The sequence below is a fragment of the Hemitrygon akajei genome, chromosome 14, assembly GCF_048418815.1.
Source record: "Hemitrygon akajei chromosome 14, sHemAka1.3, whole genome shotgun sequence".
Lineage (NCBI taxonomy): Eukaryota > Metazoa > Chordata > Chondrichthyes > Myliobatiformes > Dasyatidae > Hemitrygon > Hemitrygon akajei.
The window spans coordinates 88,439,455-88,453,886 of NC_133137.1; positions in this window are offsets into that span (position 1 = coordinate 88,439,455).

Below are 14,432 nucleotides of genomic sequence, written 5' to 3' on the forward strand. Positions count from 1 at the left end.
CATTATGAGCTTGCACTTTTCCTGCACTTTCTCTGTGGCTGTTACACTTTATTCTGCATTGCTTTATTGTTTTATCTAGTTCTATCTCTCTGATCTGTATGAACAGTTTGCAAGACAAGCCTCTCACTGTAACTTGGCACATGTTCAGATCTTTAAGGTTTGTTACATATCATTAGCAAGCTTGTGGTCTTTACCTGGTCTGGTCTTTCTGTGACTCCGGACCTATAACAGCGTGGTTGACTCTCAACTACCTTTTGAAATGATCCAACGATCTGTTGGGTTTCACTGATCTTGTTAAGATAAAACCTACATAAAGCATTACATTGCCATCAGGACAGTTTGACTTTTCCCTTCCTCTGTTCCACCAAATATGTTAATCCTTTTGCCTTTTAGTCTTGCTAATTAAAAGTTCTGGGTGACAGAGTGGAGACATATCTCTACCAATGGAGGTCTAAGGCACTCCTCCCCTCTACCAGCCTGCAAGTCACCCTTGGGCATGGTGTAGCACCTGCTTAGCCTCCTAATCAGGGTCACATGAAGCCATGATAGCAGGTGGTGGATGTTCATATGAGTAGCTGGTGCATAACACAAGTCCTGGTTACGTAACCACTGACGCTAGGCGACCTCAGAAGAGTATTGATATTGGCTTGGGGTCACCCATCTTGTACGACATTGCCCAGAAGAAGGCAATAGCAAACCACATCTGTAGAATAATTTGTCAAGGACAATCATGGTCATGGAAAAACCATAAGCACCAATGACATACGGCACGGCTCATAAAGAATGAACATATTAAAAAGTTAGTGATGTTAACTCACTGTAGCATAGCAGGTTATAACCATATAACCATATAACCATATAACCATATAACAATCACAGCACGGAAACAGGCCATTCCGGCCCTCCTAGTCCGTGCCGAACTCTTAATCTCACCTAGTCCCACCTACCCGCACTCAGCCCATAACCCTCCACTCCTTTCCTATCCATATACCTATCCAATTTTACCTTAAATGACACAACTGATCTGGCCTCTACTACTTCTACAGGAAGCTCATTCCACACAGCTATCACTCTCTGAGTAAAGAAATACCCCCTCGTGTTTCCCTTAAACTTTTGCCCCCTAACTCTCAAATCATGTCCTCTCGTTTGAATCTCCCCTACTCTCAATGGAAACAGCCTATTTACGTCAACTCTATCTATCCCTCTCAACATTTTAAATACCTCGATCAAATCCCCCCTCAACCTTCTACGCTCCAATGAATAGAGACCTAACTTGTTCAACCTTTCTCTGTAACTTAAGTGCTGAAACCCTGGTAACATCCTAGTAAATCGTCTCTGCACTCTCTCTAATTTATTGATATCTTTCCTATAATTCGGTGACCAGAACTGTACACAATATTCCAAATTTGGCCTTACCAATGCCTTGTACAATTTTAACATTACATCCCAACTTCTGTACTCAATGCTCTGATTTATAAAGGCCAGCGTTCCAAAAGCCTTCTTCACCACCCTATCTACATGAGACTCCACCTTCAGGGAACTATGCACTGTTATTCCTAGATCTCTCTGTTCCACTGCATTCCTCAATGCCCTACCATTTACCCTGTATGTTCTATTTGGATTATTCCTGCCAAAATGTAGAACCTCACACTTCTCAGCATTAAACTCCATCTGCCAACGTTCAGCCCATTCTTCTAACCGGCATAAATCTCCCTGCAAGCTTTGAAAACCCACCTCATTATCCACAACACCTCCTACCTTAGTATCATCAGCATACTTACTAATCCAATTTACCACCCCATCATCCAGATCATTTATGTATATTACAAACAACATTGGGCCCAAAACAGATCCCTGAGGCACCCCGCTAGTCACCGGCCTCCATCCCGATAAACAATTATCCACCACTACTCTCTGGCATCTCCCATCTAGCCACTGTTGAATCCATTTTATTACTCCAGCACTAATACCTAACGACTGAACCTTCTTAACTAACCTTCCATGTGGAACTTTGTCAAAGGCCTTGCTGAAGTCCATATAGACTACATCCACTGCCTTACCCTCGTCAACATTCCTCGTAACTACTTCAAAAAATTCAATAAGGTTTGTCAAACATGACCTTCCACGCACAAATCCATGCTGGCTACTCCTAATCAGATCCTGTCTATCCAGATAATTATAAATACTATCTCTAAGAATACTTTCCATTAATTTACCCACCACTGATGTCAAACTGACAGGTCTATAATTGCCAGGCTTACTTCTAGAACCCTTTTTAAACAATGGAACCACATGAGCAATACGCCAATCCTCCGGCACAATCCCTGTTTCTAATGACATCTGAAAGATCTCCGTCAGAGCTCCTGCTATCTCTACACAAACTTCCCTCAAGGTCCTGGGGAATATCCGGTCAGGACCCGGAGATTTATCCACTTTTAAATTTCTTAAAAGCGCCAGTACTTCCACCTCTTTAATTGTCATAGGTTCCATAACTTCCTTACTTGTTTCCCACACCTTACACCATTCGATATCCTTCTCCTTAGTGAATACCGAAGAGAAGAAATCGTTCAAAATCTCTCCCATCTCCCTCGGCTCCACACATAGCTGACCACCCTGATTTTCTAAGGGACCAATTTTATCCCTCACTATCCTCTTGCTTTTAATATAACTGTAGAAGCCTTTCGGGTTTACTTCCACCTTATTTGCCAAACCAAACTCGTAACTTCTTTTAGCTTTTCTAATCTCTTTCTTAAGTTTCCTTTTACATTCTTTATATTCCTCGAGCAATTCCTTTACTCCATGCTGCCTATATCTATTGTAGACATCCCTCTTTTTTCGAACCAAGTTTCTAATATCCCTTGAAAACCATGGCGCTTTCAAACCTTTAATCTTTCCTTTCAACCGAACAGGAACATAAAGATTCTGTACCCTCATAATTTCACCCTTAAATGACCTCCATTTCTCTATTACATCCTTCCCATAAAACAACTTGACCCATTCCACTCTCTCTAAATCCCTGCGCATCTCCTCAAAGTTAGCCTTTCTCCAATCAAAAATCTCAACTCTAGGTCCAGTCCTGTCCTTCTCCATAATTATATTGAAGCTAATGCTATTGTGATCACTGGACCCGAAGTGCTCCCCAACACATACATCTGTCAGCTGACCTATCGCATTCCCTAACAGGAGATCCAACACTGCCCCATCTCTAGTCGGTACTTCTATGTATTGTTGCAAAAAGCTATCCTGCACACATTTCACAAACTCTAAACCATCCAGCCCTTTTACAGAATGAGCTTCCCAATCTATGTGTGGAAAATTAAAATCTCCCACAATCACCACCTTGTGTTTACTACAAATATCTGCTATCTCCTTACACATTTGCTCTTCCAACTCACGCTCCCCATTAGGTGGCCTATAATACACTCCTATCAGTGTTACTACACCTTTCCCATTCCTCAATTCCACCCAAATAGCCTCCCTAGAGGAGCTCTGTAATCTATCCTTCCAAAGCACCGCCATAAGATTTTCTCGGACAAGCAATGCAACACCTCCTCCTCTGGCCCCTCCTACTCTATCACACCTGAAGCAACTAAATCCAGGAATATTTAGTTGCCAATCACACCCTTCCTGCAACCATGTTTCACTAATAGCTACAACATCATAATTCCATGTATCAATCCACACTTTAAGCTCATCCACCTTTCTTACAATGCTCCTAGCATTAAAATAGATACATTTAAGATACTCTCCACCTCCTCCTCTCTTTTCATCCCTAGCAATGCATTCAAATTTATTATCCTTTTCTTTCTTCTCCCCTACAACTTCGGGCTGAGAGCATCCCTCCTCCATCACCTGCCTGTCCTCCCTCACACACGGTCTACTTACTTGCTCTACTGGTGAACTAACCTCCTCTCCCATAGTTTCCTCAAATTGATTTCCGCCCCCCCATCTTACTAGTTTAAAGTCTGCCCCGTAGCCCTAGCAAACCTCCCCGCTAGGTTAGCATTACACTTTACAGTGGCAGCCATCTCACCAGGGTTCGATTCCCGCCACTGTCTGTAAGGAGCTTGTACATTCTCCCTGTGATCACGTGGGTTTCCTCTGGGTGTTCCAGTTTCCTCCCACATTCCTATGAATACAGGTTAGGGTTAATAAGTCGAGGGCATGCAATGCTGGCACCGGAAGCATGCCAACACTTGCAGGCTGCCCCCTGCGCATCCTCGAACCGTGTTGGTCATTGATGCAAACAACACGTTTCACGGCATGTGTAAGTGACAAGTAAAGCCAATCGGAATCCCATTGTAAATTGCCCCCGATGTGGCGATGAAGTGATAGGATCTGGGTGGGGCTGATAGAAATATAGTGAGAATAAAATGGCATTAGTGTGGGATTGGTGTAAGTGGGTAGTGGGCTATACTGTAGGGCTTGTTCCCATGCTGGATCTCTTTATGACTCTGTTAGTCAGGTCAAGGTCAAGGTCGCATGCGCAGGTACATGTGCGGCAAGTACAATGTAAAACTCACTTACAGCAGCATCACTGGCACATAGCATCAGACACACAGCACTCACAAGAAAAATATATATTAAACATAAGCTGTATCTAACTATTTAAGAAAGAACATGGTTACAACAAAAGAAGACCATTGCAGTGCAAAGTAGTCATAATGTTACGATACTGAGTTAGTGGTTAGGGTTGGCTGGTTGGTTCGAGAACTGAATGGTTGACGGGAAGTAGGTGTTCCTGAAGCCGGTGGGGTGGAACTTGAGGCTTCTGCACCTCCTTCCTGACGGAAACTGCAAGTAGATGAAATGGCCCAGATAATGGGAATCTTTGATGATGGATGTTGCCTTCCAGAGGTAGTTCCGCCTGTGTCTGTTGCAGGCTGGACTGTTGTGCTCTGTATGATCAAAGCTTCGTCTGTAGGAGCTGATCAACCAGCCTCCACCAGGCCCAATAGCAGCAGAGCACATCAGGAAGGCTGAGCAGTGCGTCTAGGTATAGTGTGCATCCAGCTGCCTGGTCTCATTTCCCGTCGAGCCAGCTGCCTTCACTTCCTGGAAAACTGTGATTTAATTTGCACCGCTCAGATTCAAAGTGGGGGAGGGAGATGGAGGCCACCAGCGGAGGAATGAAGCCAGGTGGAATCCTCTCCAGATCTCAGATAGTGACAAGGTTACCCCAAGGTGACTGAACATCAGGACTGGCACCAAGTTGTGCTGTCAGCACTTCTCGAGCTCTGTGACCACAAAAGGCTTAATATAGATCTGGCTGACTTTAGAGTTCTTGCATCATGTGGAGTCAGGTGTTGTTAATTCTGAAGCCTGCAAAAGAATTGCAATTATATTGTGAGAGATAATTGAGAATTCTTCAGTCTCTGTCTCTGATGGTTCCATCCAAAAACCTGGTCTAGGTTTAATTGAGCGTAGAACAGTAGAGCACAGTACAGAACCCTTGGCCTATAATTTTGTGCCAACCTACTTTAAGATCAATCAAACCCTACCCCCCACATAGCCCTCCACTTTTCAATAATGCATGCACCTAACTAAGATCTTTTAAATGTCCCTAAGGTATCTGCCTCTACTACCACCCTGGTGGAGTGTTCCACACACCCACCACTCTCTGTGTAAAAAAAAACTACCTCTGATACCCTCCCCCCTCACACTTTGCTCCAACATCTTAAAATTCTGCTCCCTTGCATTAGCCAATTCTGCCCTGGGGCGAAAAGAAGTCTGGGAATGTCTATTCCTTCTATGTCTCTTATCATCTTGTACACCTCTATCAAATCACCTGCCGTCGTCCTTCACTCCAAAGAGAAAAGCCTTAGCTCGCTCAACCTATCCTCATATGGCCTACCCTCCAATCCAGGCAGCATCCTGGTAAGTCATCTCTGCACTCCTTGTCGCGCTCCCAGCTCCTTCCTAAACTGTCATTCCTGTGTGTCATACAGCAGGGAAACAGGCCGTTTGCCCCAGCAAGAGCACAACTGGTAAATCAGTTTATTATGGCCACATGAGGTACAGTGGAGATCTTTGTTTTGCATACCCTCCATGCATACAGATAATTTCATCACATCAGTACATCAAAGTAGTGCAAGGGAAAACAATAATAGAGTGCAGAATAAAGTGTTACAGTTACAGAGAAAATGCACTGTTGGCAGAGAATAAAGTGCAAGGCCATGATGAGGTAGATTGTGAGGTAAGGAATCCGTCCTATTACACTAGGGGACCTAACAATGGATAGAAGCTGTCCTTGAACTGCCGGTATGTGATTTCTGGGTTTTGCATCATCTGCCCAATGGGAGAGGAGAGAATGTCTGGGGTAGCCCGAGTCTTTGATATTTCTGGATGCTCCATCCAGGCAGCGAGAAGTCTAGATAGGGTCCACAGAGGGGATCTGGTTTCCATGATATGCTGAGCTGTGTCTACAACTCTGCAGCTTCTTGGCCTCATGGGCAGAGCAGTTGCCGTGCCAGGCCATGGTGCATCCATGTAGAATGCTTTCTATGATGCATTGATAACAAAAAGGTGAGGCTCAAAGAAGACATGCTAAATTTGTGTTAAAAGAAGTAGAGGAATCACGGTTGGACCAGAACGGTCTGTTGGTGACCTTCACTCCAAGAACTTGAGGCCTTCGACTCTCTTGACCTCTATACCGTTGATGTAACATCTGTGCCAATCCTATTTCATTCTCCTCACTTCCCCGCAGCTAAGCCAGATTCTACTTACCCGTCAGGAGCAAAGTTTTTTTGCAACTACGTCGCCGCATTAGTACAACACTGTAAGAGCTCAGGGGGTTGGAGTTCAGAGTTCATTTCTGATGCTGTCTGCAAGAAGTTTCACACGTCCTACCCGTGAGCCAATGGGTTTCCTCTGGATGTCCCAATTTCTTCCCACTGTCCAAAATCGTACCGGTTAGAAGGTTAATTGGTCATTGTAAACTGTCCTATGATTAGCCTAGTGTTAAATAGGTGCTGGGCAGTGTGGCTCATTGGACCAGAAAGGGTTGTTCTGCACTGTAGCTCTAAATGAATAAATGAGGAATAGATCTGCTGGCTAAGGTTCAATCCTGACCTTACCTGTGTGGAGCTGGTACATTGTCCTTGTGAACCCAGGTGGTCTGCATTCCTCCCACATCCCAAACACGGGCTGGTCAGTAGCCTAACTGGGCTGTGCTGGTTACCCATAGTGGTTAGTTTGCATACCATCGAGACAGATCATTCCATATATAAGTACATGAATGTAGTAAAAAGAAAAGAGGGTGCAGAATTTAGTGTCACAGTTACTGTGCAGGTGGACAACTTAAAGGCAAAGTTCATGAGCAGGTAGACAGAGAGACCAAAAGTGCATCTATAGCAAATAACAATTCCATTCAAATGGTATAGAACAATAACATAATACAGAATACAGTGAAAGTCCACTGGATAGATTACTCCACACTGATGCACAACGCCAGATTATATTTGCATCAGTCTTATCATCGGCTAAACATGTTTCCGCATTTCCTGATTGAGAGTTCTCATTGCTTCCATCCCTGCCTGAGTCACACATCTGCTCACAGTTCACACACACACACACACGTCGGGCAATTGGATCACTTGCCTGAGAGAGTCCACAAACACTTAGCTTATGCAAATTTACAGCCTGACTCATTTTCCTGAGGTAACTGAGAGACGGGGGAAAAGAAAAGATATTTGAATTCTACATCGATGGTTTGGATAAAAGACTGAGTGAACCCTGCCAACAGAACCAGAGTCATGGAGTTATACTGTGCAGAAAAAGGCCCTTCAGCCCAGCGTGTCTGTGCTGACAAAGGTGTCAGATTCAGGTTTCTTCAAAATTCAAGATAGTTTATTGCCATTTTTATAGCACACGAGTGGAAAGGAGAATGAAATGATTGTTACTCCAAATGCGATGCAGCATAAAGAACATAATAAAGAAAAGAAAAGATACACATCACAGATACATTGAAACATACAGTAAAATGTGTCATTTGCCTTAATGAACAATGCACCCAAGAATATGTTGGGGGTGGCCGGTATGTGTCAGCACACACTGTGGTACCAACGTAGAAAGCCCACAACATTCAGCAGAACCACACAAGGAACAACAGCAACAACAAAACAAGCACCTTTTCCACCCTTCTTCAGCAACTCCTGTTTGCCTATGTTTGACACAGGTCCCGACGCAGGAGTTTGACTTGAAATGAAGACAGTTCCTTTCCTCCCTCAGATTCTGTCTGATCTGCTGAGTTCCTCCAACAGATTGTGTGCTGCTCTAGATTCCACCATCTGCCATCTCTTGTACCTCCAAGGTTTGGAGGGTGTGGGCCAAATTCAGCAAATGCGACTGGCTGAGGAAGGCACCATGGATGAGATGGGCCAAGGTGCCTATTTCCATGCTGTTTAACTCTTTGAGGAGTGTTTAATGGTTCTGGGCCTGTACTTGCTGGAGCTTAGAAGAATGAAAGGGAATCTCATTGAAACGTAACAAATATTAAAAGCACAGGATAGAGTGGATGTGGAGAGAATGTTTCCTATAGTGGGGGAGTCTCAAACCAGCTTCAGAATAGAAAAACATCCCTTTAGAACAGAGGTGAGGAAGAATTGCTTTAGCCAGATGGTGATGAATCTGTGGAAATCATTGCCACAGACAGCTGTGGAAGCCAAATCATTGAGTATATTTAAAGCAGAGGTGGACAGGTTTTTGATTAGTCAGGGCATCAAAGGTTACAGAAGAAACAACAAAAGAATGCAGTTGAGAGGGATAATAAATCAGCATGAAAGAATTGCCTAATTCTACTCCTACGTCTTATGGTCTTCCAGTTATTAATTCAGAGAAGTTATCCTGGACCAGTACGTAAGTGCCATGACAAAGTAGGCAAAGTAGGCACCTCTACTTTCTTAGAAGTTGGCACAAATTCTGCACATCACCTTAAACTTCAACAAATTGGAGAGTATCCTGACTGGTTACCTCATGGCCTGGTATGGAAACAATGCTCAAGAATAAAAAGTGGTAGATATGACCCAGTCCGCAGCAGGCAAGCCCTCCCACCATTGAACACGTCTACAAAGAGCGCACCATCCATCATCAAGGAATCCAGGCCATGCTTTCCTCTCTTTTGTTGCCATCAGGAAGGAGGTACAGCAGACTTAGGTTCCACACCACCAAGTTCAGGAACAATTATCACCCATCAACCCTCAGGCTCCTGAACAAGTATGGATAACTTTTACTCATATCGACTCTGAACTGATTCCACAACCTATGGACTCACTTTCAAGGACTCTATGATTCAGGTTCTCAGTATTATTTATTTACTCATTATTCTTTGTTTTGTTTCTGTATTTGCAATGTTTGTCTTCTTTTGCACATTGGTTGTCAGTTTTTGTCTGTAGTTTTTCATTGCTTCTATTCTATTTCTTTGTTCTGTGCCCACAAGAAAACTAACCTCAGACTAGTACATGGTGACATCTAAGTAGTTTGATACTTTGAACTCTGAACTTGAATATCTGATCATCAGCTATGTGGGAGGTGTATCTTATGTCAAACATGGGATAGTACCTGCTCAAGTGAGTTGGGTTCCTTCTAAAGTATATCCAGGTGAGGACTCGGCTCTTAAATGTCCAGAAAACTCCCAATCCTAAATCTTTCAAGCTGTCTAAAGCTGCATAATTTTACACTTACATTTATACGAGAGCATACATAAGATTTATTCCTGATTCAGTAAGGCAGTTTTATGCTTAATTAGCTCTGTACTTAGTGGAAGCGCACTGTGTTAATACTAAAGCAACAGCAACTGCATTTTATGTCAGTATGTGGGTTAGTAGGCCATACAGGTAATAATACCAGGCCAAATATCTGAATGGCAAAGGCTTTTAAATTATTTCAGTTATTTGCTATGCTAACGTGCACAGAATATAGAGTGGAACAAGACTTCAAACCACTCAACCAGCAGCGTAGCTCTTAATGCAATGAAAATTCATGTCAATCATTATGGCTTCAATGGATATTGGAGAATTTTCCATTCAAGAGAACTTCTATTTTATTGTGAAACTGAAAGAGGAAATGCTGGAAATATTCAGCATGTCAGGCAGCAGCTAGGAGAGAGTCATTATTTAACATTTTATGAACAGCTTCTTCCCCTCTACCGGTGTGCTGCGTCTGCGAGGCTGGGTCCGACGGAGCTTTCATTGTGTGCTGCGTCTGCGAGGCTGAGTCCAGTAGCGCCTTGGAAATCCATAACGGGGGTATTCCCTTCTGCCACCTGCGTGGGATGACGAGTCTATCGGGACCCTGAGGACTTGTGGAAACTGTGTGGTAGTTTCTTTCGAACTTATAGTCTTTTAACATCTTTGGACTATTTTTACTGTGCCCGTGGTCTGTTTCTTATCAATTATGGTATTGTCTGCACTGTTGTAACTATATGTTAACTATAACTATATGTTGTAACTATGTGGTTTTGTGTAGGTCTTGTAGCTTTAGTTTTTGGTTTGTTGGGTGGTCTCTCAACTTGGTGTGTCTGGGTAGTCTTGTTTTGTCTGGTGGATTTGGAGCTCCTTTCTGGGGAACGCGCTAAGATGGTAGTGTGATATTAATACACAGCAGCCTCTCCAGACTCTGGATTTGGGGATTGCCAAACGTTCAGTGGATATTCTGGTGTAGTCTGTTTTGTCGTGTGCTTTTGTGATATCATTCTGGAGAACGTTGTCTTATTTTTTAACTGCATTGCATTTGTGGTTTCTAAATGACAATAAACTGGAACTGAACTGAACTGAACTGAAGATTTCCGAACAGTCCATAAATCCATGAACTCTACCTCCTCATTCACACTATTTATTTATTACAGTTTTTTTTAAAGATTAGCCTTATTTATCACATGTACTTCGAAACTTACAGTGAAATGTGCTGGTTGCTTCAAATCAAATCATTGAGGATGTGCAGGGGACAGCCTGCAAGTATCACCACACTTCCGACATTAATATAGCATGCCCACAGCTGACGACCCCTAACTCTACATCTTTGGAATGTGGGAGGAAACTGGAATGCCCAGAGGAAACCTACATGGCCACGGGAAGAACATGCAAGCTCTTCAGACAGCGACGGGAGTTGAACCGCCATCAGTGATCAGTGGCACTGTAAAGCAATGTGATAGCCACTATGCTACCATATGCTACACCCCACTTACAGTAATTTTCACTTATAGTAATTTATATGCATTAAACTATACTTTTACCACAAACAACACATTTCAAGACGTATGTCAGTGATAATAAATCTGATTATGATTCTGATTTTTTTTGGGTCAACGATCCATCACTGAGCGTAGCCCATACATTCATAAAGAAGCAGAACTACCCTCTCAGGGCCTCTCATGGGGAGTGGAGGCATTAACCTGAAATGGTAAATCTATTTCTCTTGGTTTTGCATGCCTATGCATATATTTTGTAATATTCCTACGAGACAGAACATGAGAAGGGCAATAACAGAATGCAGAATAAAGTGTCACACTTACAAAGAAAGTGCAATGCAGGCAGACAATAAAGTGCAGGGCCATAATGAGGTAGATTATGAGGTCAAGAGTCCATCTTATCCTACTTATCGTATCTTATTGTACTTATCATGGTAGAAGCTGTCCTTGAGCCTGGTGGTGCATGTTTACGGGCCTTTGTATCTTCTGCCTGAAGGGAGAGGTCTGAAAAGAGAATCTCTGGGATAAGTAGGACCTTTGATTATATTCAACACTCCACTGAGACAGCAAGAAGTAATTAAGAGATAAATGTATGCCATGACACGGGGAGAGGAACTTACAGACCAACTCCTCACCTACAATCTGGCATCTCATTAGTAAGGGTGTCAAAGGTTCCTGGGAGAAGGCAGGAGGATAGGGTTGAGAGGAAAAATAGATCAGTCATGATGGAATGGTGGAGCAGACTCGATGGGTGAATGGCCTAGTTCTGCTTCTATGCCTTATGATCCACAGATGCTGCCTGACCTGCTGAGTGTTTCCAATGTTGTGCTTTTATTATCAAGTTTAGTGTTTATTGACTCTAGTGACTGATGTCTTTTTTTTCTCAAAAGAAATGCGATATTATCCTCTTGAAACCTGTTCTGCCAGCAAATCCCAACCCACAGAGTCTTAAGACAACATTGTGGCTGACAAATGCTTCCTTCCATCCTGAAATTTGTTCAGTGTAACTTCTCTGATTAAAAGGCATCATTCTCTGTGTTTCAGTTCAAAGGCAGTAAAAGAGACTGGATACATGGAAGTCTGTGGATAAGGCATTCAGTTACAGGAAAACAAGAAATGGTATCTCAAGAATGCATTAGGAAGAAAATAAAATGAATAAGATCTTATTGACTTTGAACTTTAGAGTGCAGGGAAGAGTCTCACTCTAACATCCCATCTGAGTGATGGGATCTCCAATGGTTCAGCACTGCCTATGCTTTGTTTCAGTCTGTTAGAAGGTGCATACATATTCCTACCTGGGAGTGGAATGAGATATAATGAAGAAGAGCAAATATCTTTGAAGGAGACTGGAGTTAAAATCCCGGAGGATAACTCTGTGCAGTGCTGGGGGTGCACTGGAGATAGCATCATTCAGATGGGATGTTAGAGTGAGAGTCTTTGCACTTTAAAGTTCATAGTAAATTTATTATCAAAGTACATAAACAGTATATCACCATATAATGCCTTGAGGTTCATTTTTTGTGGGCATCTTCAAGGATCAGTGTCTCAGAAATGCAGTGTCCATTATTAAGGACCTCCAGCACCCAGGGCATGCCCTTTTCTCACTGTTACCATCAGGTAGGAGGTACAGAAGCCTGAAGGCACACACTCAGTGATTCAGGAACAGCTTCCTCCCCTCTGCTATCTGATTCCTAAATGGACATTGAACCCTTGGGCACTACCTCACTTTTTTTACATATATATATTATTTCTGTTCTATGCACAATTTTTAATATATTCAATACACGTGAACTGTAATTGATTTACTTATTTATTATTTTTCCCTCTTCTTCTTTATTATGTATTGCATTGAACTGCTGCTGCTAAGTGAACAAATTTCACGACATGACGGTGATAATAAACCTGATTCTGATTCTAGGTACAAAGAATGCATCTGCAAAATCTCTTGTGTTTATGATGAAGATGTTTGAGTTTCTCCTCCTATTCATTTAGGTCACGACTGATCTGAGTGGCTGCATTTCCCCACAAACTTTATCAAATATCCATCAATCTGTCTGAAGATTAGCAATTACTGTTTACATCTCCGTACCGATGCCATTAGAACTGTTGACTCACGCCTCCAGTGCCCAGGTTCAATGTTGACCTCTGGTGCGGTTGGTCAAAGTTTTGATTGTTTCCTTTATAACCATATGGGTGCTCCGGGTTCCTCCCACATTCCAAAGGCATCCCATTGATAGGTAATTCGTCCAATGTAAATTTCCTTTAGTGTGTAGGTGAAGGGTGGAATTGGAGGGGGAGCTGGTGGGAATATGGGGAGAATAACAAAATAAGATTAAGGTGCGATAAGCGTAAAGGAGAAGTTAATGGTCAGCACATACTTAGTGACCTGAATGGCCTGTATATTTCCATGGATGTTCTGAATTTCTTACAGAGTATGTTGCTGGGAGGGGAAATCATTAACACAAGAGAAATCTAGAGCAAAATACATAGAGTGCTGGTGGAACTCAACAGGTCAGACAGTATCTATGGAGGGGAATTAACAATCAGTATTTTGGGATGAAATGCTTCATTGGGTTTGGCAAGGAATAAGCCAGAATAAGAAGGCGGGGGAGAGGTAAGAGTACAAATTAGAAGGAAATAGGTGAAGGCAGGTGAGGAGGAAGGTAAAAGGCTGAAGAAGATTCCCTTTCTTCCATGGTCCTTCCACTATCCTTTCCTTCCTTGCTTCCATGGTCCTCTCTCCTTCTTCAGCCCTTTACCTTATATAATCTGGCCTCTCCATAGATGCTGCCTGACCTACTGAGTTCTTCCAGCATTTGTGTGGATGGGTGGGGTACAAAGGGTTATGGACTAGGCAAAATAATAATTCAGCAAAGACTAGACAGGCCAAAGGGCCTTTTTCTCTACTTGTAGTGCTCTAGGACCCTACCATCAGAACTAAAACCCATTGGAGATGCAAGAGACTGCAGATACTGGAACCTGGAGTAACACACAAAATGCTGGATCAGCTTCTTTTTTTTTACAAATATTGTTTACTATGAATGGTTTCCTGCATCTACATTGTCTTAGACCATAAGACATAGGAGCAGAATTAGGCCATTCAGTCCACCATGACTACTGTGCCATTAAATCATGATTGTCCCTCTCGACCCTGTTGTCTTGCCTTCTCCTTGTGACTTCAAGTATCTATCAACCTCCATTTTAAATATACCCAATGAGTGGGTCTCCGCAGCTATCTGCGGCTATG